The sequence below is a fragment of the Polistes canadensis genome, unplaced genomic scaffold (assembly GCF_001313835.1).
Source record: "Polistes canadensis isolate GaletaPanama2010 unplaced genomic scaffold, ASM131383v1 scaffold_30, whole genome shotgun sequence".
Classification (NCBI taxonomy): domain Eukaryota; kingdom Metazoa; phylum Arthropoda; class Insecta; order Hymenoptera; family Vespidae; genus Polistes; species Polistes canadensis.
Window position 1 is genome coordinate 498,839 of NW_014569577.1, and position 13,694 is coordinate 512,532.

Sequence of the window (13,694 nt, forward strand, 5' to 3'; positions counted from 1 at the left end):
ATGCAAAGCAAATAAAAAAAAACGAAAGAAAATAAGAGATCTGTTTTGAAAGCTTTTCTCAATATGTAAATTTCAAGGGAGTTTAGGAAATATAGACACATCTATACATAAAGAGAGAGAGAGAGAGAGAAAGATACGTCTGCGTATGTGTATACGTATATGTATTTGCGTTCGAGTGTAGTTATCTGCAGACGCTTGGCAGTGCTTACACTATCGTACCGATTTATCCTGAGCAAGAGTAATCCCCTAGTCCCCGGCGGTAATCATGTTTGCTATTTTGATGTTCATACATAAACAAACATAAGTTGATGTGGTAGGTTGGATAGGTAGAGTACCAAGATTTACCACATATTCTCTAGCGTGTTGAATGTATATGTGCCGCTTGTCGCGTATTGTCCTATCTATACATACGTATATGCATATGCATGTATATGCATTTCTAGATGAATAACGTTTCGGGGTAAACAAATTAAAAAAGGAGTAAGCATATATAAACCTATACACGTGGAATATATACGAACGAGATGTTTTACTGGTGGCTGTTATTACTGTTACTATTAAACAACGTTTCGTCGTGAAATTTATAGGATTTATTTCTAGAAACAATAATTATCGTTATACCAGTTAAATATGCACGCGATTTAACTAAAAACTTTCTATTTAATTCTTTTTTACAAAAAAACTTACACACATATATATATATATAACATAATATATCCGATATATTCTTTATTCAAACATATTCAACGTTACAAAGTTGACAAAACTAAAAAACAAAAGCTATATGTTTTTCCACAGCAAATATTCTTGTTGGGAAAATGTCGAGAAAAAGGTACCGTGCTCCCCCGTCAATAGGATAGAAATCGTCGTAGGAACAAACTTCGAATACGTTTCTCGAACATATATAACCCCTCGTAGTCGAGATTTACGAAGGTACTTTCGGTCCGCGAACACATGTCCGTCCGAATTCCACGTGTCCTTATTCCTTATATACATGTGTTATGTATAATCTATTTCGTTTCTCACTTCCCAACGACATTATTCGCAATTTTAACGGACGAACGAACGAACGAAGATCGACGATAGTCATTCGGTGGTTCATTGCTTTCTTTCCAAATTCTCTATCTTTTTCTTTTTTACTTTTTCCTTCTTATTTTCTCTTAAGATCACGAACATGTGAACTGAATTTCGATCGAAAGGACGTTTATTACAATCATTATTTATGTAGGTAGATATATCTCTAGAGTATCCTATGTAGATATCCTTTCCTAATATATATATATATATGTATTTATATTCTATGTGAGAACTCACCTATATACATACATATATATATATATATACGTATATGTATATCTACATATGTATATGTATATCTACATACGTAGATATTCCTCTCTCTCTGGTAGGACGACACAAGCATTATGCATATCTATATGCGATGCATCCAGCTAAACGTTCGTTTCATCCGATTGCCCATAATTCCAGCAATAGTGACAATCTGTGTTATCTCCATTAGCATAACTTTCGTAGCTATTAGCGCGATTGTCAGGAACGTTCTCGATGTTTTCGTTAGCCCATCAGGAATTCCCTATACGATCCTTTCTTCCGTATTATTAATGATCGTAACGTTCATCCCCCTGCTAAATGTTATGCGCGTTTACGTTACACACGCACATATATATATATTTCATTTGATTGAAGATGAAAAAGGATCAGACACGCAAAAATATATAATGTATGTACTATATATTCTAAAAGAAAAAATATGGAAGTCTGGAAAGTTTTCGAATATTCCAACGTGTCAGTTGCCTTAGTTCTTCGAAGAAAGAGAAAGAGAGGAAGACACAAGGGTGGCAGGTGACGCCCTTTTAGCACCTTACTCTCTCTCTCTCTCTCTCTCTCTCTCTCTTTTTCTCTCTTACCAATAAGAAATATTTACGACTAGCACACCTGCTAACGCGTTATTACAGCCCCGTCGGACTTTCATGAAGGTGCGTCCGACATATTACGAGTATAACTTTGCACGACTTCTTCTCTCGTTTAACACGATTTCTCTCATCCATTATTTCTAAACTCATTCTATCTCTCTCTCTTTCACCTTTATTCAAATCTATTTCGAAATTCCAATCATAGTTGAAAATACAATGGATCATCCACGTCGACAAAAGTTTCTTCGAATTTATAACATTTTTTTAATTATTCGTATCGTCTGGATTATAATCGCGTTAAGAATCCCACGACATTCCGAAAGAAAGAATTCGTCGAGTCCATTTTTCCTTTCTTTTTTTTTTCTTTTTGGTTAATCGACCTCGCATATTTTCTCGCAATCAAATAAATTCGCATTCTTAAATGCATATTATCGAGTTTTTCGAACTATTTGTATGTTGGAAGAGAAAACGTATGGAATAAATTAGAAAATTACACATCTAAGAAACTTCGTTTAAATGTTCGAAGTTTCTGTCGTTCGCAAACTTAACTTAGAATATCTGAAATCTTCATCAACATGGAATAACAATAGAAGATCGTTTCCAAGATTGTGTCGCTTTTAATTGACCTTTTATAATATATCTTTCTCATAAATCAACTTTCATTTAACAAAATGAAAATAATCCAATGTTCATACTAATCGTATGTTACCGAATAACAAATGGAATTAATTTTCATTTTGTTATCGTTGACAAATTTAGCTTCGAACGTTTAATAATCATCGTTAAAGTATTCTATAAAAGTATTATCGAGTCGATTTATGATCGATCACATATCCTACTTTGTTCTGTTATAATAATAATCCAATTTTGTAATAAATCTTATATCACACAAAAGTATAAGTTGAATCGATTTCGTACAAATATTAGAAATTGTAATCGTTCGAAAATCCAATTAAAAATAATTTAAATGTTCGTTTTGAAATGAAAAATAATCGAATCGTTAAAGGTTTTACACGGCGTTATAAAAAAGGAAAAAGTTCCAGTCGGATTCATACAAATCAAGCTGGGAATGTCTAATGTCTCTATCGAAACGGGATAGTAAATAATGATCATTCGATCGAGTAGCTCATAATCGGTTTCGTGCATTCCGTTCGCGAAGATTTATCGTATATCGAAGATCGAGAACCGTCTTGATTGTTGCCTTACGAGAATTAGACAGCGTAGCAATGTCAAAGGATGATATTCTCGTCAACGATACGATCGTAAACGTTTATTGCTAACACTGGATGTTTCCGATTGTACGCACCTAGAAGGACCATCGTTGATTATACGAGGGACACATACTCAATCGATAATTCACGAACGTGCCGAACGATTAATTATTGCCATGCACGATACATATATACGGTCGTTAATCGACGATGAGGATTTTGTTAAATAATGGGATCGTCGTGGCTGCCTGCAACCGGAGATAGGAATTTATCTTATTATCTGCGAGAACAGAAATGTTATTTCATTATTATTTATATATGTAGGAAATAGCGATACTTTAATCTACAAATTTTATCGATATTCAATATATTTCGACTTTTTTTTTTATTATTTCACTCTTATATTAAACTCTGAATATTTTCGATATAATTAAATTATTAATATGTTAACTTAATTAGAAACTACCTATTGGTAAATATACGTGAAATTGCACGCTAGAACGCAAAATTCTGAATAGATTAATAAATTGTAACGCGCGAGTTTATTTATGAACGTTTTTTTTCTTTTTTTTTTTTTTTTAATAAGATTATAACAAACGAATAATTGATTTATTCTTTGATCGCGCTAAAGAGACAAATCTTCGTGACTACTTAATTTCTAAAAGACTAATGAAATTTCACGAGGATGATCAAATATAAACGAACGAATCTGAGAGTCCAGCAGGTTGTGGGTGGTATACACTACTTATTCCAAAATCGTAAAGTATGAATATAAGTATGTACAGGATCAGAAGATTATCTTTTATTATGGTTCACGTTTGACGTTATCACTTGAACAAATTAGACGAAAAGCAGTATCGAGAAATCGTTGGTACGAGACGATCACCTTATTGGGTAGATTTCGAGGATAGTTGAACGAGGTTTCGCGGAAGGCCATGAACAAAGGAATTTAATAGAAGATAGAATTTACCGAGGAGAGGTCCGTGGCAATTGCATTCAGACTCTCTACGCGAGTATGCATGTAGGTACGTACGTATGTATGTATGTATGCGCACGTATATACGTTTTAGCTCTCACAGTGCTTTTGAGTGCAGCTACGAATTGAGGCAGCTTGTTAGTCGCACGTGTTGCGTTCGAACGAATAAAATTGATTCCATGAGAGGCCGGTCCGAAGTTTCTCGACCTCGTTTGCGAGTTATTTAGGTTCACTCGTAAGCTGTAGTTAGGCGTGTTTCTTTAAGAAAAAGAACAAAGAAAGAAAGAAAGAAAAAATCAAAGTAACTCATCCTAAAAACATATTCTACAAAGATAAGTAATATGATTATTACGATTCGACGATTCTTAATCTAAGATTAATGTCTGACGTATTATAACAATACGAGAAGTGTTTTTACCGTGTTAGAAAAGTTAACGTTGTCGGTGAAAGGAATGAAAAGGAAAGGGGAAATTCTCCGCATCTACGAATCGCCGAAAACGTGTACATGAATAATTCAAGGCGTGGCAAAATCTACCGAGACATTTTCCGATCTAATTTCGGTAAAGGGGATATGACGAATGGAAGAGATTTCTGTTAACGGCGCCAACATTTCGCTGTAGCTTTGCCCGTTAGCCTCGAATGAAGACATATTTCCCGTAACACGACTCGGCTACTAATGTTCCTTGAGTTTGTTAAATATAACCAACCACGTTACTCCTACTTGGCATCGCCGTCGAGAGAATTATGCCGGTACGCCTTGTTATACATTGTAAGCACATAAATCAACGTTATTATGCGCCGTTAGCTCTCTCTCTCTCTCTCTCTCCCCCCCTCTCTTCCTCTCTCTCTTACTCTATACACACCGAGCCGCGAATTTCTGTTTTCTATAACACCAAGCAAACGTTTACCGTACGTATTGTTTCGCAAATCGTTAACTCGTTTAGATAGGTTTCTCGGTTTATGTTCGTTTAAAACTTTTCAAACGATATGAGAATAAGATGGAGAACGTAGAACGACCAACCCCCATGTATTTTGGTGACGAACGTAGAGAATAAATTGAACATTCCTTTTAAAATAATATACGCACATACTACATACGTCGATATTTTATAACGATAATGGATTTCATAGCGCGTAAACTAATTTTATCGGGAATATAACGATGTAACCATTACCCAAAAGCTATTAATCAATTAGTGTATCAGAGAGAGAGAGAAAGAGGGCAGAAGAAGGGTAGTAATAGTAGTGATGTGGTAGTGGTGAGCATAACAGGCACCTGCAATAATTCCGACGATTAACGTTACAATGACTCACCCGACAGGCACGTACGACGTATCGCGCGAGCATTCTAGTTACGCTATAATCGATGTAACAATTTCCTTTCTCTCTCTCTCTCTCTCTCCCTCTCTGTGTGTGTATGTGTGTGTCCCTCTCGCACGCTTAGCACGAAACTCGCTTGTTCGTGCACAATCTCGATTCATCCCCGCAGAGTAATTAAACGGGAAACGGAGGCGTTTATGCAATAATTAAATCAAAAATACGCTCGTGTTCAATTATCGTTTAAAACGATGATAATACTTTTCTATTTCCCTGGGAAACTATCATCATCCTTTGCGACTTTATTATCTCATCAAAATTTATATCAAACTTTAAGAATGATACTTTAAAAAACAATTTTTTTCTTCCAAAAAGAAAATGCAATATATACAATATTTAAATATTTATTTTATTTCCAAGTAGAGAAACAAATTTTATATATAAAATACGTATTTGTGTGGCAGGCGGGTGGTGGGTTCTTTCTCGCGAAAAGAACAAAATTTTTGTTATGAAATATCAACGATGACCGTAACAGTAGAAGCTCATATTCGCCCACCGAATGGTAGGAGAGTTCTCGAGAGGTTAAGAGGTTAAGTTAAAAGAAGAGGGTGAGTGAGAAGAGAAGGGAGGGGGGTTGGGAAAAGGACTCGAGAAAAAGGGGATGAAAATCGTGAAGTGCTGGCAAGGGGATGAGAAGGAGAGAACGGTAGAGTGGATCGCATTGCGATGCAGATTGCAGGATGCTGCGGAGTTGGTACGAGAGAAAGAGAGAGGAGACAGGAAAACGTATAACGAAGGAGGAAGGAGTGAAAAAGAGAGAAAGAGGGAGAGAGAACAGATCGGTGGTCCAGGATGGTCGCTTGTGTTCGAGGTTATCAGGCACCATTATGCTCGTGGTACTGTGCACCCCTTTCGCGGCCCAACGGTGGTGGTATCGCATCGTGAAACTACCCTCTCTGTCTCTTTTCTATTCCCCCACCAAGCTAACAAAATTCGCGTTGGTAAAGACAATGTTTATACAGGGTGAATCGTCTTACCATTTAAAACATTTATATAAAATACAAACTAACTTTAGGAATTTATTCGTTTAAACTAAATTCATTTCAAATTGAATCGGATATTGTTCGTTTTACATTTTCTTGATATTTCCGTTGGTTATCGAGAGTTGAATTTGTAACAAATCCCATATCACACCCTGTGCATTTCGATACATTTACGTATGCAAAGAGAAGAAGAGAGAGAGAGAGTGGAGTTTGAGTTTATAGTGCGTATATGTAATTAACAGTGGGAAAGAGTTGCATTCCTGTAATTTACCGACACCATAATTACACCTCTTGGGTGTACTTTTAATTATTCCCTATGTTCATACCCCCTGTAACCCCCCGTCCCCTTAATCCCAGATAGTTGAGTACAAAGCGTATGTTTCTACACGTGTTTTTCGCTAATGCACTATCACGAACACGTATTTTCTTCTTCTCCAACAAAAATCCCCTTTGTCGTTTCTTTCTTCTATGTTCTTTTTTTATTCGATTTAAAAGGAATCCAAAATCACGGATTTATTTAAATGGTATGGATATAGAGATTTAAAGGATACATTTTTTCGATACTCAATTGCGTGAATCGTTGCATTCTCAAGAAAAGAAAGAGAAAAAAAAAAGAACAAACAGGGAACCCGTCCAGCTTTAATTTCGTTGGTCGTCTACAAATTACAGGAAAATTCTATTAAGCTCGACGTTTGCTGCTTCAGAAGCTAACATTGTTCTCGTTATCGTCGGTACTTTAAGTACACGTTGAGGTACATTACACGAGGTGGAGCTTAGAGGGCTGCTTATCTGAAATTAACTACGGTTAATAAACTTCGGTAAAGAAAATACACATATAATAAATGGAATGAAGAAGAAACAAGAAGGAAAGAAAAGTATAGGAGGAATAATTTTTATTCTTTCTTTTTTTTTTTTTTGTTTTTTATTATTATCTTCATTATCCTAGTTATGGTATATTAAACGATATTACGTATCTCGTGATAAAAGGTAAATTCGATATAAACGAATGGGAGGATAATAATTTAGTTATTTTCATTCGTATTCCATTTCGTCGAATATTACTGCGACAAGTAATATGAACAAGTAAAGTTTGTAGGTATTCATCGTTTATGGTATTTATTAAATCGTGAAGCTAGAGAAGTGTCTTTGTGAAATTCTATCTGGATTTAAAAGGACCAGGTGGAAAAGACTTTTCACCTCACGGTATTACCACCGCTTTGGCGAACCAGAAACATAAGCTGCATTAGTAACATAAGAAGGAACGCGTTAAAGAGAAGTAGAGATAGATAGATAGATAGAGAGAGAGAGAGAGAGAGAGAGAGAGGGAGAGAGAGCAGATGAATGTGCACAGGTATATTCTCGAAGCTCGAACCATGCTTCAGTTCCAGTACACGTAATAGGATTATATACAATAATTCGAGGAACTTCGATTTTAGACTGAGTTATCCGTAAGTTCTACGCCGACCGGGTTCTATCGGCTTAATTCCTGGATCCAGCTGCGCTCGAAATTCTATATCTACTATTACGATTTTAGCCTATTCGTGAACATTTAACTCTGATATACTAAAGTTTTATGAACAAGTGTTACGAATGAAATTCCATCGATACTCTTTCCAATAATACTCGAAATAACGATCTTAATAATCTCTATTTTCAATTTTCTTCATAACATAATTATCATTGCAAATTGTTCAAACTTTAGATTCGTAATTATTCGTATAAGTATATCACGCTCGAAGAAATGCTATAGTTTGTATTTCGATAACAATGTTACTTACGAGTACCATTTATCAGTAAGAAACTTTTTGAAGTCCTTATGATAGGCAATCCATTCATACATATATGTAAATGTATGCTGCCTGCTGTTAACTGAAAGGGCTGAGGAAAAAAAAAATATGTTCCTACTGACAAATGATGCTCGCATGTATTGTTATCAACGACGTACGGAATGATGCATAATATTTTCAGCCATGATACTTACTCGATATTCTCATAAATAATCATCAAAACGAGATAATGACGAATATAAAAGCAACTAAATAACAATTTGTAAATATAAGTAATGGGATCTTTTTTAAATAGGATTTTCTTCAACACTTTGTCCATTCTCTTTCCTCATCTTCTTCTTCTTCTTCTTCTTTTTCTCCTATAGTGATTTGAAACTTTAGAAAAGTAGCGTACAAATACATATATGGATACTACATATACATTTCGTCCGAAGAGAAAAGTATAACAACTCGTGTCGTAGGGGACAAAATCGGAAAAGATAGAAAACATACGAGCCGTTTCGTGTAAAAGTTTTTCCGGGAGATAAGGGAGAGAAGAAGCGTAACGGGACGATCATTCAACGAAATAACGATATCCTGCCTGGAGGACAAGTTTCGACAAAATCGAAGGAAATACGGTAAGATGCATGCTTTCTCTTTCTCTCTCTCTCACACACACACACACTTTTTCTTCTCTCTCTCTCTCTCTCTTACGTTTTGGTTCTGCGCGGAAGGCAGGAAGTCACCTCCATTACCGAAAAGCGGGCTGCGAGGAATTCCGGAGAATCCAAGTTGAAACGGTCGAGGGATGGTGGGAGTTGAACGCGGAGGGTGAAGAGGCAAGAGGGAAGCAAGAGGGTGGCAAGAGGGAGACTGAGGAGGAGGAGGAAGAGCGAACCGCATCCGGCGGACTCCCCAAAGAGATATAAGATGGCGATTTATGTTCGCAGTTTGCGAACGTGGCTCGGGAGAAACATTATTTACCGGAGCCAAGCGAGAGATGGGCAGTCAGAAATTTTCAGCGGTTGAAAGAACGAACGAAAAAATTCCTGAACCGGCGATGCTGGCGGTAGCGGCCGCTCGGCTGGGGTTGTTGGTTGGCTGTCTCGTCGATGTATTGTATTCTCTACTTTTTCACACTTATACAAAAAATATAATAATAATGAAGGAAATGTGATAGGATGAGAAAAAAGAAACATATATATAAGAGATGAAAAGTGAAATAATCATGACAATGATCTTCTTTTTCTCCTCCTTGGTTGAGGGGTCAAAAAAGTACACTTTGTTTTATTACATCTACGAGAGCTAATTAATAAAAACGTGGAAAAAATGAATTGGGACAATAGTTTTTGATTAAAGTTATTCTAATAATCTTTTTGTTCTCTCCTTTTCTTTTTTTTTCTCTATTTCGAATCGATGAAACAAATTGAATGATATTATCGACCAATAAGCGGACACACGGTAAGTCTAATTAGTAGATCGATGAATAAACGCACGGGGATAAAGGGAAACGTGGAAAGTGCAAATGGTCTTTCTCTCTCTCTCTCTTTCTCCCATACTCGCGCTCTGATGGGAAACCGGGATGCTCGGAATCGCGAGAAAGCGAACTACCGTTTCTGGGCGTAACTTCTGGCGGGCAGAAGCGACGGCGGTTGCTGCCGGGCGACCGCATGCATAAATTCACACGTGCCCGGAGACACGCATATTTGCATACGCAAACGCACGCACGCATCTGCGGGCCGCGTAATCGTATACGTGACCGGCTACAAATGCAACGGACCGTTCTCTCGAACGTATCTTCAACAATGATACGAGTAATATGTTTCGAGCTTTGCCAAGCACCAATGCTATTCCTATTTTCTACTCTATCCATCCATCTATCTATCCATCTATCTATCTATCTATCTATCTCTACCCGTCTATATCGAGTTATTCATCTATTTCTCTGTTTCACTCATTGAACAGCTTTAATAACGTGAATTAATTTCATATCCGTAATAATAATCAAACATACCTCCGGCCGCGACTATTTCATTAAAATTAAATACACAGGCAGATAGGCAGGGGGGTAGAGAGGCAAGCATGGAGGCAGGCACATGCGTCAAAGCTTTGCAAAGATCAATCGATCACAAGTTATGGCGTGTCGAGCCGGGCCCCCCCCCCTAACTCGAGAAATGAAATACAATTCTTCTCGCGTATTTCAGAGAAGCGAAAAGTTTTTTAATTAAGGCGCGCTATATATTGGCCAACGAACGAAATCATCAGGACGGACTCTCGCCCCATCGTTTCTCGCGTAATCGCATTAGAACCGTTAACGAATCGTTAAGAGGTAGTATCAGCGAATCGTTAATAATATCGGAAGGCACTATGATGATCAAATTAATAACGAAAATACCGGATCGAGACTGGATCGAGATCGGTTCGAGACCAGATACGAGTCGAATATTGATAAGCGGATTACGTTAACGAGAAATAAAGGATATTCGATTGGCTGAGGATGAAGAGAAAAAGAAAGAGAATGAAAGAGGAAAAATTATGGGAGAGAGAGAGAGAGAGAGAGAGAATATCGACACTAATTAAGTCGTCCTCGAAGACTCGAGCAAATGACCCCGGGGATATTTATCAGGCTCTCGCCATTCGCCAAGGGTAAAACATCCACCATCTTATACTTCTTCTTTTCCACGCTATATCATCTTTCGCACCCTCCTTCAAAGTTCATTACCGATTCTTAGGTTGGTCTCAACATCAACGTACTTTCTTTTTCAAGGAAACAGAAAAAGTAGAGGAAAAACAAAAAGAGGACGCGATAGACAAAAAGAAGAAGAAGAAGAAGAAGAAGAAGAAGAAGAAGAAGAAGAAGAAGAAGAAGAAGTAGTAGAAGAAGTAGTAGTAGTAGTAGTAGTAGTAATAGTAGAAGAAGTAGTAGAAGTAGAAAGAAGAAACAAAGTCGAGATAAGGAAGAGGAGGAAAAGATTGTAGCATACATAGAGTGAGGGCAAAGTGCGAGGAAGATACAAAATGAGGTCTGAACTATGAAGTAGAATTAACCTTCCCCACCACCGGTATCACCAACACCTCTGGATCCTCGTGTCGAGATATTGGAAAAGCCATTAAGACTTGCCACTTTATTGCGGGCAGCTACTTTAAAAGCTAGTACCAGAGACAGAGGCCACTCTGTGTCCTCTCGTACACTTCTCTCTCGACCCCCCTCACCCCCCATCTTCTTTCTCGTTTTCTGTTTACGACACTAACAGCTGTTTGCGAAAAAAACATTGGCCCTCGAAAAAGAAAGTCTTCTTCTTTTATTCTCTCTCTCTCTCAATATCTTTGAGATGACCATTTCAATGAACACTTTAAAGAAAAAGAAAAATTCATTGCTCGTCGTTATTTGAGTGAACAACAATAGCTGCAACATAATATTTTATTCAGAGAATTATAACAGAAGATCTAGAGATTGCATGCCTAATGCATGGATAATAACGTAATGATGGGGAAAATTGTGATTTAATTATACCCACCCCGTAATCTGAAGGTTGTTCGCGGTTAAGTTAACGAGGGTCGCAGAAAATTCTTAAAGCTTTCAACCGGAAAAAGGCAATTATTATTTTCATGTAACATCCTCATACACGTGTATATTTATATATAAATGCATACGTGTACATGTACGTATCTTAATATCTGTGTATGTAATACGTGTGAAGAGAAATAGATAGATAGAGAAAGAGAAAGAGAGATAGAACGTACAAAAGGGAGAAATTTCGCAGAAGTTTCTCAACGGACCAGAGTCGATGTACTAACGGACCGTTAACTTTCGACGTTTCTCATTTCCTCACACGTACGCATATACATATACATATATATATGTACACGCGCTTGCACATACATACAAAAACATATTCGTGTATTACGACGACGATGGTGAATTTCAATGACAATAGGCAAGTAATTTTGAATCGCGTACGATAAGAGAAGAAGGTGGAGGAGACCTTGAAAGGGATAGTTAAAGAGAGAGAGAGAGAGAGAGAGAAAGAGAGAATATGAAGAGGAAGCGAAGCATTCATAGAGAGAGGAGAGGATGCACATTCGTGGTGAATCGCGCGAAACCTCCGATAAATTATCGGATCGCTGCGACACGGTGGTTTGCCGACGTAGGCGATATAATAAAAAAGGGGAACTCTCTCTCTCTTTCTCTCTCTCTCTCTCTCTTTCTCTGGCTTGGGGATATAAAATATTTTTCTATCTCCTCGTGTGTATATATGGGTGCGAACGTGAAAAAGGGCTCTATGAGAACGGTGAAGAAGAAGAAAAAAAGAGAGAGAGAGAGAGAAACGGTGTGGTAAAATGGAATAGAATGATCTGAGAGTCGTAAATCGAGAAGCCGGTAGAACAGGAAGGATATGAAGGGGGGTGGGGGGTGGAAGAAGGGGGGTTTAGTTGCGGCCTTTCCATTTCGTGACTGCTGCGTTTACGACGACATTCTCTTTCTATCTATCTATCTGTCTGTCTGTCCATTCGTCTGCCTACCTATCTCTATCTCTATCTCTATCTCTATCTCTATCTCTCGTTAATTCTCGCACTCCTCTCATTCGCCTGCTCATCTTTTCACAGAAGGGTGAAAATGAGAAAGAGAAAGATGGGAACAGGTTTTAGAACATTCGAAGAGAGAGTGTGTGCGGGCATTAAGTGAGAGAGTGCTTCTTCCTTCCGTGGAAAAGCTCGTAACAATAGTCACCGAGAGAGCGCGAGCGTAGGATTAAAAACGATTCGCCGATTAAATGCCTCGAGAGCTTTTGCTCCTTCCTTCCTTCCTTCCTTCCTTCATTCCTTCTTTCTTTCCTTCCTTCGGCTTTCGTGAGTAGCCCAAGTCCGTGTGGTACGTTGCCTTTATTATACGCACACAAACACACCGATACTTTTCAATATTACCATTCTCCTGTGACCTTTCATCATTTCCCCCCTCCCTTTACCTAGTAGACGAGCCTTCTTTTTCATTTCTTTTTTTTTCTTCTTCTTCTTCTCTATTTTCCTTTTTTTTTTTTGTTTTTTACAAAAAAGAAATTTTATCGATCGTGTTCTTACTATCTCTATCTCGTTCTATCGCGTAATTCTAGTAGTTTTAGTCAAGATCGTATTAATTTAGTCTAGCGTTAACTTTTATCGATTATTATTTTTCTCCTAACGTGGCCCACGTCATTAACAAGACAAGTAGATATCTAATCTAAAATCAATATCGTTCACAAAGCCAAGTTATTTAGTTACCGTTCAGAACACATCCCGATTTTTATCTAACACGAATCTCTATCTGTTGTCTATCTATCTCTCTTTTGCGATTGATCTCATTATTTTATATGTGTCTAAAAATATTTCCAGAAATAACTAATACATATTTAAATAACGACGAGAATATAGTATGGATGCCAGGAAAATCCCTTCCCTTTGTTTTTTTCCGT

General features: G+C 37.4%; 1 long non-coding RNA gene across 4 annotated transcripts; it reads left to right on the plus strand.

Annotated features, from left to right (window-relative positions):
• The first annotated feature begins 4,173 nt into the window (after positions 1 to 4,173).
• Positions 4,174 to 9,597, plus strand: LOC106784075. Of its 4 annotated transcripts, none has more exons than XR_001381384.1 (3): positions 4,174 to 4,887; positions 8,727 to 8,882; positions 8,983 to 9,597. It is a non-coding gene; the product is annotated as an uncharacterized LOC106784075 (long non-coding RNA). The 4 variants fall into 4 exon arrangements; XR_001381382.1 differs by having other exon boundaries at positions 4,174 to 4,868; positions 8,631 to 8,882; XR_001381383.1 differs by having other exon boundaries at positions 4,174 to 4,868; positions 8,979 to 9,597.
• Positions 9,598 to 13,694: the final 4,097 nt, after the last annotated feature.